This window comes from Gopherus flavomarginatus, chromosome 10 (genome assembly GCF_025201925.1).
Source record: "Gopherus flavomarginatus isolate rGopFla2 chromosome 10, rGopFla2.mat.asm, whole genome shotgun sequence".
NCBI classification, from domain to species: Eukaryota; Metazoa; Chordata; order Testudines; family Testudinidae; genus Gopherus; species Gopherus flavomarginatus.
Window position 1 is genome coordinate 12816602 of NC_066626.1, and position 14439 is coordinate 12831040.

At 43.4% G+C, this 14439-nt stretch overlaps 1 protein-coding gene across 2 annotated transcripts in view; it reads right to left on the reverse strand.

The window, feature by feature from the left end:
- The window catches only part of UBE2F (ubiquitin conjugating enzyme E2 F (putative)), a 140455-nt gene that overhangs the window by 63463 nt on the left and 62553 nt on the right, over positions 1–14439 (reverse strand). The window lies entirely within an intron of this gene.

The following is a 14439-nucleotide window of genomic DNA, read 5'->3' on the forward strand; positions in this document are numbered from 1 at the left end:
ATTTCATTTTAGAACTCCTGATCTTAAGAACATAAGAACAGCCGTACCAGGTCAGATCAAAGGTCCATCTAGCCCAGTATCTGTCTACCAACAGTGGCCAATGCCAGGTGCCGCAGAGGGAGTGAAGCTAACAAGCAATGATCAAGTGATCTCTCTCCTGCCATCCATCTCCATCCTCTGATGAACAGAGGCTAGGGACACCATTTTTTACCCTTCCTGGCTAATAGCCATTTATGACTTGGCCACCATGAATTTATCCAGTTCCCTTTTAAACATCGTTATAGTCCCAGCCTTCACAACCTCCTCAGGTAAGGAGTTCCACAAGTTGACTGTGCACTACGTGATGAAAAACTTCCTTTTATTTGTTTTAAACCTGCTACCTATCAATTTCATTTGGTGACCCCTAGTTCTTGTATGAAGGGAATAAGTAAATAACTTTTCCTTATTCACTTTGTCCACATCACTCATGATTTTATATATCTCTATCATATCCCCCCTTAGTCTCCTCTTTTCCAAGCCAAAGAGGCCTACCCTCTTTAATCTTTCCTCACATGGGACCCTCTCCAAATCCCTAATCATTTTAGTTGCCCTTTTCTCTTTTTCTAGTGATAGAATATCTTTTTTGAGGTGAGGAGACCACATCTGTACACAGTATTCGAGATGTGGGCGTACCATGGATTTGTATAAGGGCAATAATATATTCTCAGTCTTATTCTCTATCCTCTTTTTAATGATTCCTAACATCCTGTTTGCTTTTTTGACCGCCTCTGCACACTGCGTGGACATCTTCAGAGAACTATTCACGATGACGCCAAGATCTTTTTCCTGATTCGTTGTAGCTAAATTAGCCCCCATCATATTGTATGTATAGTTGGGGTTATTTTTTCCAATGTGCATTACTTTACATTTATCCACATTAAATTCCACCCGCCATTTTGTTGCCCAATCACTTAGTTTCGTGAGATCTTTTTGAAGTTCTTCACAATCTGCTTTGGTCTTTACTATCCTGAGTAGTTTAGTATCATCGGCAAACTTTGCCACCTCACTGTTTACCCCTTTCTCCAGATCATTTATGAATAAATTGAATAGGATTGGTCCTAGGACTGACCCTTGGGGAACACCATTAGTTACTCCTCTCCATTCTGAGAATTTACCATTAATTCCTCCCTTTGTTCCCTGTCTTTTAACCAGTTCTCAATGCATGAAAGGACCTTCCCTTTTATCCCATAACAGCTTAATTTACATAAGAGTCTTTGGTGAGGGACCTTGTCAAAGGCTTTCTGGAAATCTAAGTACACTATGTCCACTGGATCCCCTTGTCCACATGTTTGTTGACCCCTGAAAAGAACTCTAATAGATTAGTAAGACACGATTTCCCTTTACAGAAGCCATGTTGACTATTGCTCAACAGTTTATGTTTTTCTGTGTGCCTGACAATTTTATTCTTAACCATTGTTTCGACTAATTTGCCTGGTACTAACGTTAGACTTACAGGTCTGTAATTGCCGGGATCACCTCTAGAGCCCTTTTTAAATATTGGCATTACATTAGCTAACTTCCAGTCATTGGGTACCGAAGCCGATTTAAAGGACAGGTTACAAACCTTAGTTAATAGTTCCGCAACTTCACATTTGAGTTCTTTCAGAACTCTTGGGTGAATGCCATCTGGTCCCGATGATTTGTTGATGCTGAGTTTATCAATTAATTCCAAAACCTCCTCTAGTGACACTTCAATCTGTGACAGTTCCTCAGATTTGTCACCTACAAAAGCCGGCTCAGGTTTGGGAATCTCCCTAACATCCTCAGCCATGAAGACTGAAGCAAAGAATCCATTTATTTTTTCTGCAATGACTTTATCGTGTTTAAGCGCTCCTTTTGTATTTCAATTGTTAAGGGGCCCCACTGGTTGTTTAGCAGGCTTCCTGCTTCTGATGTACTTAGAAAACATTTTATTACCACCTTTGGAGTTTTTGACAAGTCGTTCTTCAAACTCCTCTTTGGCTTTTCTTATTACACTCTTGCACTTAAGCTGGCAGTGTTTGTGCTCCTTTCTGTTTGCCTCACTAGGCTTTGACTTCCACTTTTTAAAGGAAGTCTTTTTCTCTCTCACTGCTTCTTTTACATGGTTGTTACGCCACGGTGGCTCTTTTTTAGCTCTTTTACCGTATTTCTTAATTTGGAGTATACATTGAAGTTGGGCCTTTATTATGGTGTCTTTAAAAAGGGCCCATGCAACTTGCAGGGATTTCACTTTAGTCACTGTACCTTTTAACTTTTGTTTAACTAACCCCCTCATTTTTGTATAGTTCCCTCTTTTGAAATTAAATGCCACAGCGTTGGGCTGTTGAGGTGTTCTTCCCCCCACAGGGATGTTGAATGCTATTGTATTATGGTCACTATTTCCAAGCAGTCCTGCTATAGTTACCTCTTGGACCAGCTCCTGCGCTCCACTCAGGATTAAATCTAGAGTTGTCTTCCCCCCTTGTGGGTTCCCGTACCAGCTGCTTCATGAAGCAGTCATTTAAAGTATCGAGAAATTTTCATCTCTGCATTTCGTCCTGAAGTGAAATGTTCCCAGTCAATAGGGGGATAATTTGAAATCCCCCACTATTATTGGGTTCTTAATTTTGATAGCCTCTCTAATTTCCCTTAGCATTTCATCATCACTATTACTGTCTTGGTCAGGTGGTCGATAATAGATCCCTAATGTTATATTTTTATTAGAGCATGAAATTTCTATCCATAGCGCTTCTATGGAACATGTAGATTCGCTTAAGATTTTTACTTCATTTGAATCTACATTTTCTTTCACATATAGTGCCACTCCTCCCCTGCATGACCTGTTCTGTCCTTCCGATATATTTTGTACCCCAGAATGATTGTGTGCCATTGTGTCAGTTCACTAGGTTTCTGTGATGCCTATTATATCCATACCCTCCTTTATCACAAGGCACTCTAGTTCACTCATATTATTTAGACTTCTAGCATTTGTGTACAAGCACTTTAAAAACTTGTCCCTGTTTGTTTGTCTGCCCTTTTCTGATGTGCACGATTCTTTTTTATGTGACTGTTTATCATCTGATCCGGCCCTTACATTATCCTCTTCCGTCCTCTGTTCCTGACTATAACCTGGAGATTCTCTATCATCAGACTCTCCCCTAAGAGAAGTCTGTGTCCGATTCACATGCTCCTCTGCAGCAGTCGGCTTTCCCTCATCTCCTAGTTTAAAAACTGCTCCACAACCTTTTTAATGTTTAGTGCCAGCAGTCTGGTTCCACTTGGTTTAGGTGGAGCCTGTCTCTCCTGTATAGGCTCCCCGCATCCCAAAAGTTTCCCCAGTTCCTAATGAACGTAAACCCCTCCTCTCTACATCATCGTCTCATCCACGCATTGAGACTCTGAAGCTCTGCCTGCCTATCTGGCCCTGCGCGTGGAACTGGGAGCATTTCTGAGAATGCCACCATAGAGGTCCTGGATTTCAGTCTCTTCCCTAGAAGCCTAAATCTCTCCTACCCTTCCTCTCCTACCCATCTTCACAGCATAATTGAAAAAAAACTATAAAAAAAATCCAGGGGTTTACAGAACTGAAAACAAAAATATAATCAAGCATGTATAGATATAACAAATGAGATAACAAGCCTAACAATGTCCCTTCTTAACCACTGTACACACAGACATACAAACAAGCAAGTAGTTTCTAGTATGTCCCTCTCACAGGTAGCCTGGGTGAATTGGTGGGCCTTGCAGAGCACCCTGAGATTCACCAAAATGTAGACTATTCCATGAGACCACAAAAGTGGCCATACTGGGTCAGACCAAAGGTCCATCTAGCCCAGTATCCTGTCTATCGACAGTGGCCAATGCCAGGTGCCCTTGAGAGAATGAACAGAACAGGTAATCATCAAGTGATCTGTTCCCCATTCCCAGCTTCTGGTAAGGCAGGGGAAGGGGAGATGCATTTTGCCAGTAGCGGCATCCCTTATGTTGAAAGAGCTTCATTTTCAGTGCCCCTGTTGATCAGGAATAGGAAAAACCTGACTTTTAAGTGTGTCTAAAATTTACATATTAGAATTTTGCAATAGCCATAATTTTGAAATATGAATCTGTGTCAAATCCAGATGAAAAAATCCAGGTAAAAGTCCAATGAATCATACAATCCCTTGTTGGCCACTCCTCCTCTTTTATGCCAAGGAATCTCCATCTTCAGGGCCTCAGCTGATCAACAGTAGCACTGTGGTTGGAAGAAAGAAGTGATATTGCAAGAGGAGAGGACCCAAGCCATTTTAAGGCTTTACGAATCAAACCCAACACCTTAACTCCACTTGGTAGTAAAGAGGCCATCAGTGTGAATCCCAGAGCACAGATGTCACATTCTAGCTGAGAAACACTGGTTAATGCAGGAATAAAAGGGGGAAATGAGAAAGAAATTCCTTATGAGCTACTTGTGCTAAAACCCACACAATATACCTAATCCATGTGGATTTATGTGGAAACAGCTGTATGAATTACATATTGCTGAATTCTGCTATAACTACATATAATGGATAGAAGCAGGACCGGCTTTAGGTTTTTTGCTGCCCCAAACAAGAGTTGGCTGCCCCTTGCTCCCCTTGGCACCTCCATGTTGCCCCAGCCCTGGGCTCCCCCCCGCCAGGCCCCCTGCTGCCCCAGCCCTGGGCCTTTTCCCACCCGCACCTCCCTGCCAACCCAGCCCTGGGTTCCCCTGCATCTCCTTCCACCCCAGCCCTGGGTTGCTGGTAACTTGCTCCCAGGGCAGGTTATTCAGCAGGAATTTTGGATGCGCACAGAACACAGACAGGATTGGTTCACATATGGTTACAGAACTGCAGTAAAGTGGAACAATTTTCAGCTTGTGTAACTGGAGGGTATCTGGATGCATATTATAAGTCTGTTCTCCATAAATGAGGAAAATTTGAGGTGCCTTTATTATTCTTTTATTCCACTCTTTGTTTCTATGGGGAATTTGCCAATGCAATATCACTGTCTTCCTTTTACACAAATAAAACTATAAAAACAGGCAATGGCTGTTGAAAATAGCAATTCCAGTTCTAAAAATCCCTGGGAAGCATTTCTTGCTCAATTTTATCCTACTTTTTCTACAGCAAATTAGAGAGGATCAGTATATTTAATCTGGGAGAAATGAAGAGCTGTCCAAACTGAGTTTGAGCACTCCTGAATTTTGAGGTGATCAAATCTGGAAGGCAGGTGCTAGATTCCCTTTCTGAATATTAGCTAAATCTGGAAAGGAAAAGTCAACTTCTGCTTCCATGGCTCAGAAGTGGAAATCCGCCTAAGTGCCTGGTACTGTATCTAAAACTGCCCAGGTCCAGAGCCTCCCCTCCCTTGCTAGGCTTCAGATAGAGCGGGGCACTGTCCATTTGATCCACTCAATTCACATCAGTATCCCTCATCCAGTCTGGGGATGTCTTCTGAAGGGGATACCGGGGCCAAAGCCTTCTACTTCTTTGGCACACTTGTTCCCCATTCACAGTGCCACCCCACGCTAGCAGTGAGCTCTCCATTCACAGCAAGCTGCAGCATGAGGTTTTAGCTACCATACTCTCTCTCCCCCCCCCTTTCCTATTGATAATGGCCAAGGGAATGCTGGGAAATATAGTTCTTTTCCTGATCCAGGGCTGGCTCTATCGGCAGGGAGCTAACCAAGGAACTACAGCTCCCAGGGCCCCCTGTTGGTTCTCAGCTCCCCTGCTGGATCCCTGCCAGCTGCCACCCCTGCAAAGGGCTGCCTCAAGCAGCTGCTTGCTTTGCTGGTGCCTAGAGCCACCCTTGTATAGAAGAGATTAATCTGTGCAAACTGTACATTTTTGTTTAGTACTGAAGTCCATTATTTAAATACTTCACCTAGTTTTAAGATGAATAATTAGGAAAAACAGTTGAACAGATTTTTAGATTAATTTTTAGCCTTTCATTGAAAACACCTGGACCCCTCTTAATTGTGCCAGACTATTTGGTAATTATGTGATGTACTCAAATAGAGATAAGGGTAAGAGTAAATGCGCTTTCATTTGTGAACGGAACAAATTTTCACTCAGGGCAAGTCTATACTATAGTGGCACATCAGCGGAAGGGGTTCTTCTACTAATGTAGTTAATCTACCTCTCCGAGATGCCTTTTTCAGTTGCCCTAGTTGAATCTATACCAGGTTAGGTCAATCTAACTATGCTGCACAAGGCACACCATTTTTCACAGTCCTGAGCAATGTCGCTAGGTCTATCTAATTTTCAGGTGTAGACCAGGCCTCAGATCTGCAGAGATAAAAGGCTAGTGCCCCATGCCTACTTGGCAATAAAACGTACTGCCAATTTACTACCATCTTGCTACAGATACATTTCTACTTTTCACTTCTGAAACTGAACTGGTGTTTTACTTTGCCATATTTTAGCTGCCTCTGGTGTCATCCATAACTAAACCACAACAAAATCTTAACCACCCTCACCACCCCCTCAACCCTCCCTAAATTACAGTTGATAGAGTTGACTGCATAAACAACATGATTCAGTAACCAAAGCTTTCCTATATGGTAGTAACAACGTAATCACTTTGTGATTAGCCAGTATTCTAAGTATAGGTATATTAGGAAATTAACCTGTAATAAAATGCCCTAAGTTTTCCCTAAAATTCATTAGCAATGACACCAGGCAACATGAATCCTTGCTAGCTGTGCTACTCCACTAATTACCTTCATCCTTCTGTTGCCTTGGTGCTAGTCTCGTTGCTAGGCCCTGATATAGAGAAATTTTTCAACGATCACCATATGATTCAAGATTTATTTCAATAGCACAATGAACTACTGTAGAACCTGAGAGTTACAAACACCTCGGGAATGGAGATTGCTCATAATGCTGAAATGTTCACAACTCTGAGCAAAATGTTACGGTTATTCTTTCAAAAGTTTACAACTGAACATTGACTTAATATGGCTTTGAAACTTTACTATGAAGAAAAATCCTGCTTCCCCCCCCCTTTTTTTTAGTAGTTTACGTTTAATGCAGTATTGTACTGGCTTTATTTTTTCTGTCTCTCCTGCTGCCTGATTGCGTACTTCGGTTCCAAACAAGGTGTGGGGTTGACCGGTCAGTTCGTAACTCTGGTGTTTGTAACTCTGAGGTTCTTCTGCAGCACCGCTGTGCCTGGGTGGCTGAAATTTGTGATTTCCTCCAAAAGGAAGCATTTTGGTGGAAATCAAAAATTCTGCAGGAAAAAATGGAGTTCTGCAGGGAGCATTAATTCTGACCAAATTCTACATTACATAGTGGTGCAGAATTCCCCCAGGAGTATATTCTTATAGCAGGAAAATAAAGTATGAATGATCTGAAAAACGATTTTTATGAGTATGTAAAGGATAGTGGTATTTTTAGCTTGATTTTAGTATTGCTGCCCTTATAAAACTTTACTAAATTAATACAATAGAATTAATTGGTGGGACAGGGTTTGGATGTCGCACCAACTACCCTGTTTCACAGGTGCTTGGCTGGCTGGTTCTTGCTCACATGCTTAGGGTCTAAACAGATCACCACATATGGGGTCAGGAAGGAACTTCCCCCCAGATCTGATTGGCAGAGAGCGTGGGTTTTTTTTCACATTCCTCTGCATTGTGCGGGTGCAGGTCACTTGAGGATTATCTTGCTATATCTCATTTCATCATTTGTCTGCGGGACCTCAGGCACTGTTGCATCTCAATTCCCCCTATCGTCTGGCTGTGGTACTTAAAAAGTCTAGTCTCCTGCGAGCTGTCAAACTTTGGTCCAACTTCGCTTGTTGGGTTTAGTGTATTGGTGTTGGGTGGTGGCGATGACACACAAGAGGTCAGACAAGGTTGATCTGGTGACCTATTCAGTTTTAAAATATGACAATCTCCAAACCTGTTCAGATAATTTACAGTGCTTTAAAATCAGGATTAAATAAATTTACATACAAAAAGCAGAAAGTACTTAACACTATAAATCTATAGATCTCAAAGTGCTTTAACAAAGGGCTGCAAGGATCATTAGTCCCATTTTAGAGATGGAGAAATGGAGGTTCTGGGAGAGGAAGTGACTTGCCCAAGGTCACAGCAGGTAAGTTCATAGCCAGGCATTCTAATTATTTGTGTGAAATTTCTTTTTAAAAATCATTCAATAACTCAAAGCACATTTTCAGCTAGACCCAACTACAAGCTATGAAAGCTTTCTTATCCCCTGCAGCACTGCTTCGCAAGAAAGCTTTCATGAGCTTGTAGTCGGGTCTAGCTGAAAATGTGCTTTGAGTTATTGAATGATTTTTAAAAAGAAATTTCACACAAATAATTAGAATGCCTGAAAAAGAACAGCAAAAACTTGCCAGTTTTCAAGTTTCAAACTAGGTTGATTGACTGGTCACATATAAAGCCCCACAACAGTCCTGGCCAAGGTTCACAGCTCTGACAGCACACACAAATATCTGTCTGATCTTACACAGCTCTCCTTTCCACCCCACAGAGTGGCTCCATTTGCTCTCCCTGATGCAGTGTCAGCACATGGAGCATGAAGCTGATACATATGAAACCTTTTAAGTTCCCTGCTTTGCCTGAATCTAGGCAGACAGAGAACTTCCAACCAAGCTTGCCGACCTGTCATTCCCCCTACACCTCCAGAACAGAGGCCTCTATCACTATATTCAACTGAGGTGCTTGGAGTTTATAATCCCTCCAAAGGATGGGGGGAGGAATTGGTGGGGGGGGGGACTCAAAGTGTAACCCAACTTCTAGTGCCAAGGTGCAAAGCAGCAGAAAGCAGGTGCCATGCGCTGAGCGGCTATTTGGGCTGCTCCAGGGACGTTTCATCCCACAAAAGCTACTCTAAGGCCCAGGGCCAGGAGAGGGCACTTAGGCCATTCTGGGCCCCAAAAAGAGGATGACAGAACTGGGGAAGGACTGGAGACCAAGCGAGCATTTAAGAGCTCAGATAGAAGGATGAGGAAAGGAGAAATGAAGGGACAGAGTGGGTAAGGAGAGCAGGAGGAGAGTGACAAAAAGAAAAAAAACCCAAAGGACAAGGACAAAGCATAGAGAAGAAGAGAGAATGGAGAAATAGGAGAAGGTCTGAAACAAAATGTGAGGAAGAAAAATAAAAATCAGAGAGGCCTATAGAGGACAGGGTAAAGAATATAATGGGGGAGAAGGAAGGGTTGGCAATTGCTCCAGATTATTTCTTTTAGGGAAAAAAGTTGCTGTCCCAGTGGTACCCCCTTTCCTGTCACAGTCTTAGGAGTGATGAGAAGATTTGTTCTCATCTCCCCAGTCCACATCTGGCACCACTGTAAGTATTGTGGTCAGGTAAATGGGGCAGCATGAGGGGAAGGGACAGGGAAGTACAAGAGAAAGGGACCATAGTGAAAGAATTGAGCAGGAGTGTCATCAACAGATAGTCAAGGGTTAATGTCTCTCTTACCTGTAAAGGGTTAAGAAGCTCAGTAAACCTGGCTGACACCTGACCAGATGACCAATAGGGGGACAAGATACTTCAAATCTTGGTGCAGGGAAGTCTTTGTTTGTGCTTTTTGTTTTTTTCGTTGTTCGCTCTTGGGACTAAGAGGGACCACACGTACATCCAGGCTCTCTAAATCTTTCTGAATCAATCTTTCATGTGTCAAAATTGTAAGTAATAACCAGGCAAGGCGGATTAGTCTTATGTTTGTTTTCTCAACTTGTGAATGTTTCTTTTTGCTGGAAGGATTTTTACCTCTGTTTGCTGTAACTTTGAATCTAAGGCTGGGGCGGGGGGGTCCCTCTGGTCTATATGAATCTGACTACCCTGTAAAGCATTTTCCATCCTGATTTTACAGAGATAATTTTTACCTTTTCTTTCTTTAATTAAAAGCTTTCTTTTTAAGAATCTGATTGATTTACCTTGTTTTAAGATCCAAGGGGATTGGGTCTGAACTCACCAGGGATTGGTGGGGGGGGGGGAGGAGGGAGGATGGTTAATTCCTCCTTGTTTTAAGATCCAAGGAGTTTAAATCTGTGTTCACCAGGGAATTGGTGAAGCCTCCCAAGGCAACCCAGGGAGGGGAAAGTCGGGGGGGGTGGGGGGGAACAGGGAGTGCGCCAGACACTGAATTTCTGGCTGGTGGCAGCGTTACCAGATCTTAAGCTAGTAATTAAGCTTACAAGTGTTCATGCAGGTCCCCACTTTTGTACTCTAAAGTTCAAAGTGGGGGAAAAAACCTTGACAGGGAGTGACAATGTGAAGAAGATCTGAATAAGCAAGAGTGGGCGTGAATGAGTACATCTCTGGTTAAAAAGGCCCACTGAGTTGATTCCCCTTAGCTTATTAAAAGGTTGGAGTAGCAGGGGGGACCTGCTGGGAGGGCGTTCTCTCTGAAGTCTTTGTGACTATGAATCATAGAACATCAGGGTTGGAAGGGACCTCAGGAGGTCATCTAGTCCCACCCCCTGCTCAAAGCAGGACCAATCCCCAGACAGATTTTTGCCCCAGATCCCTAAATGACCCCCCTCAAGGACTGAGCTGACAACCTTGTGTTTAGCAGGCCAGTGCTCAAACCACTGAGCTATCCCTCCTCAAGAAGGTGAGAGTATCAGCAGGGGATGCTGTGTGTTTATACCTCTACTGCCACAAGGACTCCTAGTCTGTATCAGCAGAAACAACACACACAGCTACCACTCTGAAACTAGTTCCAATAAGTTACTCAAAGCTCTGAGGAATAGACAACACCATGATCTAAATAAAATTTTTGTACCAATGTAACTATTTTGGTTAGAGGCAACTGTTTTTAAGTTAAATCTGTATAACTTCTAGTTTGGTTGAGATAATTCATTTGGGGGAATAAGCTATACACTTAGGAACCTTCACACTAGTATACTAGTGGACAAGCCCTTCGCAATTCCTTTCAGACTTGCCCAAACCAAGCTTTCCTTCCAGGCATGATGTTTAGTATCTTCCTGCTGAACACACACCAACGGTATGCACTTAACTTTAAAAAGTTAACAATACAGTGAACTTTAAGTTTAATAGCTGGAAGCAGACATTCCTAGTGAGTACACCTCCTTTCTCCTGTCTCCACAGTCTTCTGGCAACATTTCTACAGGATAACTTTCCAAAGCTCTCTTACACACACAATTAACACTCAGGTACTGCATATGTGTAATTACAATAAACACCTGAATGCTTGCCAAGAGCAGCAGGAGAAAGTGAAGTGGGAAGGGAACATGAAGGGTGTAGGGTGAACCATGCAGACGCATCAGGACTTTGGGATGAGTATAGGCTGGGTCACTGACAGATGTAATTTCAGGTTGCAGGGGATGCAGACTGAAAGAGAGACTGTGCTGCTCAGGAATAAATAGCTTACAAATAGGCAGGCCCTTCGCAAAGAGTGGAGGGGGAGGAAGATAAAAAAATATTCCAATTTCCTTTGTCTAAATTTGGGACCCTTCCTAGTATATAAAGCCAGACCATTCACAATCACAGCGGAGTTGAAACTCCCATGTCCACATTTTAATACACCTTTACCCCGATATAATGTGACACAATATAACATGAATTCAGATATAACCTGGTAAAACAGTGTTCTGGGAGGGAGGGGGCCTCACTCCGGCAGATCAAAGGAAGTTCAATATGACATGGTTTCACCTATAATGTGGTAAGATTTTTTGGCTTCCGAGGACAGTGTTATATTGGGGTAGAGGTGTATTTGGAATTTTTAAATTTAAAAATGGCATATTTTATTTTCTGTGTCACACTTATCTGTTTTTCCTTGAATATAAAAAAGGAGATTTATTCATTACACAGAAGTACATTTTAAAATTTAGTTACATTTAAATTGTCAAGTACCACTTCCAACAAAGGTTCTGAAATCAAAATAGCCATCAATCCTACTCTATGGCTCCTCCTAAGCCAGCGGTGGGCAAACTTTTTGGTGCGAGGGCCACATCTGGGTGGGGAAATTGCATGCAGGGCCATGAATGTAGGGCTGGTGCAGGAGGGAGTGAGGTGTGCAGGAAGGGGCTCAGGGCAGAGGGTTGGAGTGCAGGGTATACAAGGGGTTGGGATGCAGGATGGTGCAGGGTGCGGTAGGGGACTCAGGGCAGGGGGTTGAGGAGCAGGAGGGAGCTCAGGGAAGGGGGCTGGGGTGCAAGAGGGGTTTGTGGTGCAGGCTCTGCCCAGCACTGCTTACATGGAGTGGCTCCAGGGTGGAAGTGGTACACAGAAGGGTAAGGTGGGCTCTCCGCCTGCCCTGGCCCTGTACCGCTCCCAGAAGCAGCTAGCACCATGTCCGTGCGGCCCCTCAGGAGAGGGGGCAGAGGGCTCCATGTGCTGCCCTCCCCTGCAGGTACCTCCCCGAAAGCTCCCATTTGCCACAGTTTCCTGTTCCCAGCCCATGGGAGGTGCGGGGGGAGGTACCTGCAGGGGAGGGCAGTTGTCATAAACAGATAGCTAAGGGTTAATGTCTCTTTCACCTGAAAAAAAAAATAACCTGAAGCACCTGACCAGAGGACCAATCAGGAAACAGGATTTTTTTCAACTCTGGGTGGAGGGAAGTTTGTGTCTGAGTTCTTTGTCTTCTGCCTGTATGCTCTCTCGGATGAGAAGTGATTTCTGTTTCCTGCTTTCTAATCTTCTGTTTCCCCAGTTGTAAGTACCAAAGATCAGATAGGGATTTATATGTTCTTTTGTATTTACATGTCTATAGTTGCTGGAGTGCTTTGAATTGTATTGTTTTTTTTGAATAAGGCTGTTTATTCATATTTCTTTTAAGCAATTGACCCTGTATTTGTCACCTTAATACAGAGAGACCATTTTTATGTACTTTTTCTTTCTTTTTATATAAAGCTTTCTTTTTAAGACCTGTTGGAGTTTTTCTTTAGTGGGGGAACTCCAGGGAATTGAGTCTGTACTCACCAGGGAATTGGTGGGAGGAAGAAGTCAGGAGGAAATCTGTGTGTGTTAGATTTACTAGCCTGACTTTGCATTCCCTCTGGGTGAAGAGGGAAGTAATTCTGTTTTCCAGGACTGGGAACGGGGAGGGTGGAGTCCCTCTGTTTAGATTCACGGAGCTTGCTTCGGTGTCTCTCTCCAGGAACACCTGGGGGGGGGGGGAGGGAAAAGGTTTATTTCCCTTTGTTGTGAGACTCAAGGGATTTGGATCTTGGGGTCCCCAGGGAAGGTTTTTGGGGGGGACCAGAGTGCCCCAAAACACTAATTTGTTGGGTGGTGGCAGCTTACCAGGTCCAAGCTGGTAAGTAAGCTTGGAGGTTTTCATGCTAACCCCCATATTTTGGACGCTAAGGTCCAAATCTGTGACTAGGTTATTGACAGCAGTGCATGGAACCCTCTGCTCCCTCTCCCCAGGGGCCGCAGGTACGTAGTGCTGGCCGCTTCCACCTGCAGCACAGGGCCTGCGACACCACAGGGCCTGCGACACCACAGGGGTGGCAATCCCCTATAGTTTGCCCACCCATCCTTAGCACTCACTAACTTTCAGAATTATCTACAGACGTGACCCAATTCTGGCAGCAATGAAGCACATATATTTACGTCACATCTTTTCCAGGCTAACGCTGGTGCATGGAGGCAAACTAGTCTCTTCCATTCCTCTGCTATTTGCTACTGCGTCCATCTGTTCTATGGTACTGAGATTGACTGTTCTGCCCTCCCAGCTAAAGATTTCTCTTAAGATTTCTTTTGGGTGCCCTCGTTTCCTCACACTGGTTGGTTTCCACTGGACAACTTGATGTGGGAGTCTGTGTGTTGGCATCTGGAGTACATGCCCCCAAAATGTCTACTACTTTCTTCTGAGGGCGGAAACAAGCCGCTGATTGGTGATTTCTTAGATCTCTTCATTGATAATGAAGTTTTTCCAACCAATACCCAACAACATCTCTAGCTCTTGTATGTTAGCACAGATTACATTTGAATTGAAAATTTTCCATTTTGTTCTGGTGCTATATATCTGATTTCTGTACGTTGTTAAGTTTAGTAAATGCTATGGATGCCTTTTCTACCACTGATGTCAATTCCTTCTTGAGGACTCCATTGGCCAATATGGTGCTGCCCAGATAGATGATTCCTTGATATTTTTGCATTCTAATGTGATGTTACTACTTGATGTCTGGGTTTCAAGGGTGTTTGTTTTATCATTGCTAATTCTGAGCCCTGCATGGTCTGAGGTTTTTGATGGGCTGTCTTTGTAACTGTTCGTAGATGTCACTCGGTAATGCAATATCAGCAAAGTCTAGGTCTTCTAGGCATTTGACATTTACCCATGCTGTACAACTGTTTGTGTTGCTAATACACTTCTACAGTACCCAGACCATGGGAATCTCAAACAACAATAAAATAAAAGATAAAATACAGCCTTGTTACATGCCAGTGTTCACACTGACCCACTCTGTTGTCTGGTTGTTCAGGGTGAACAAAGTGG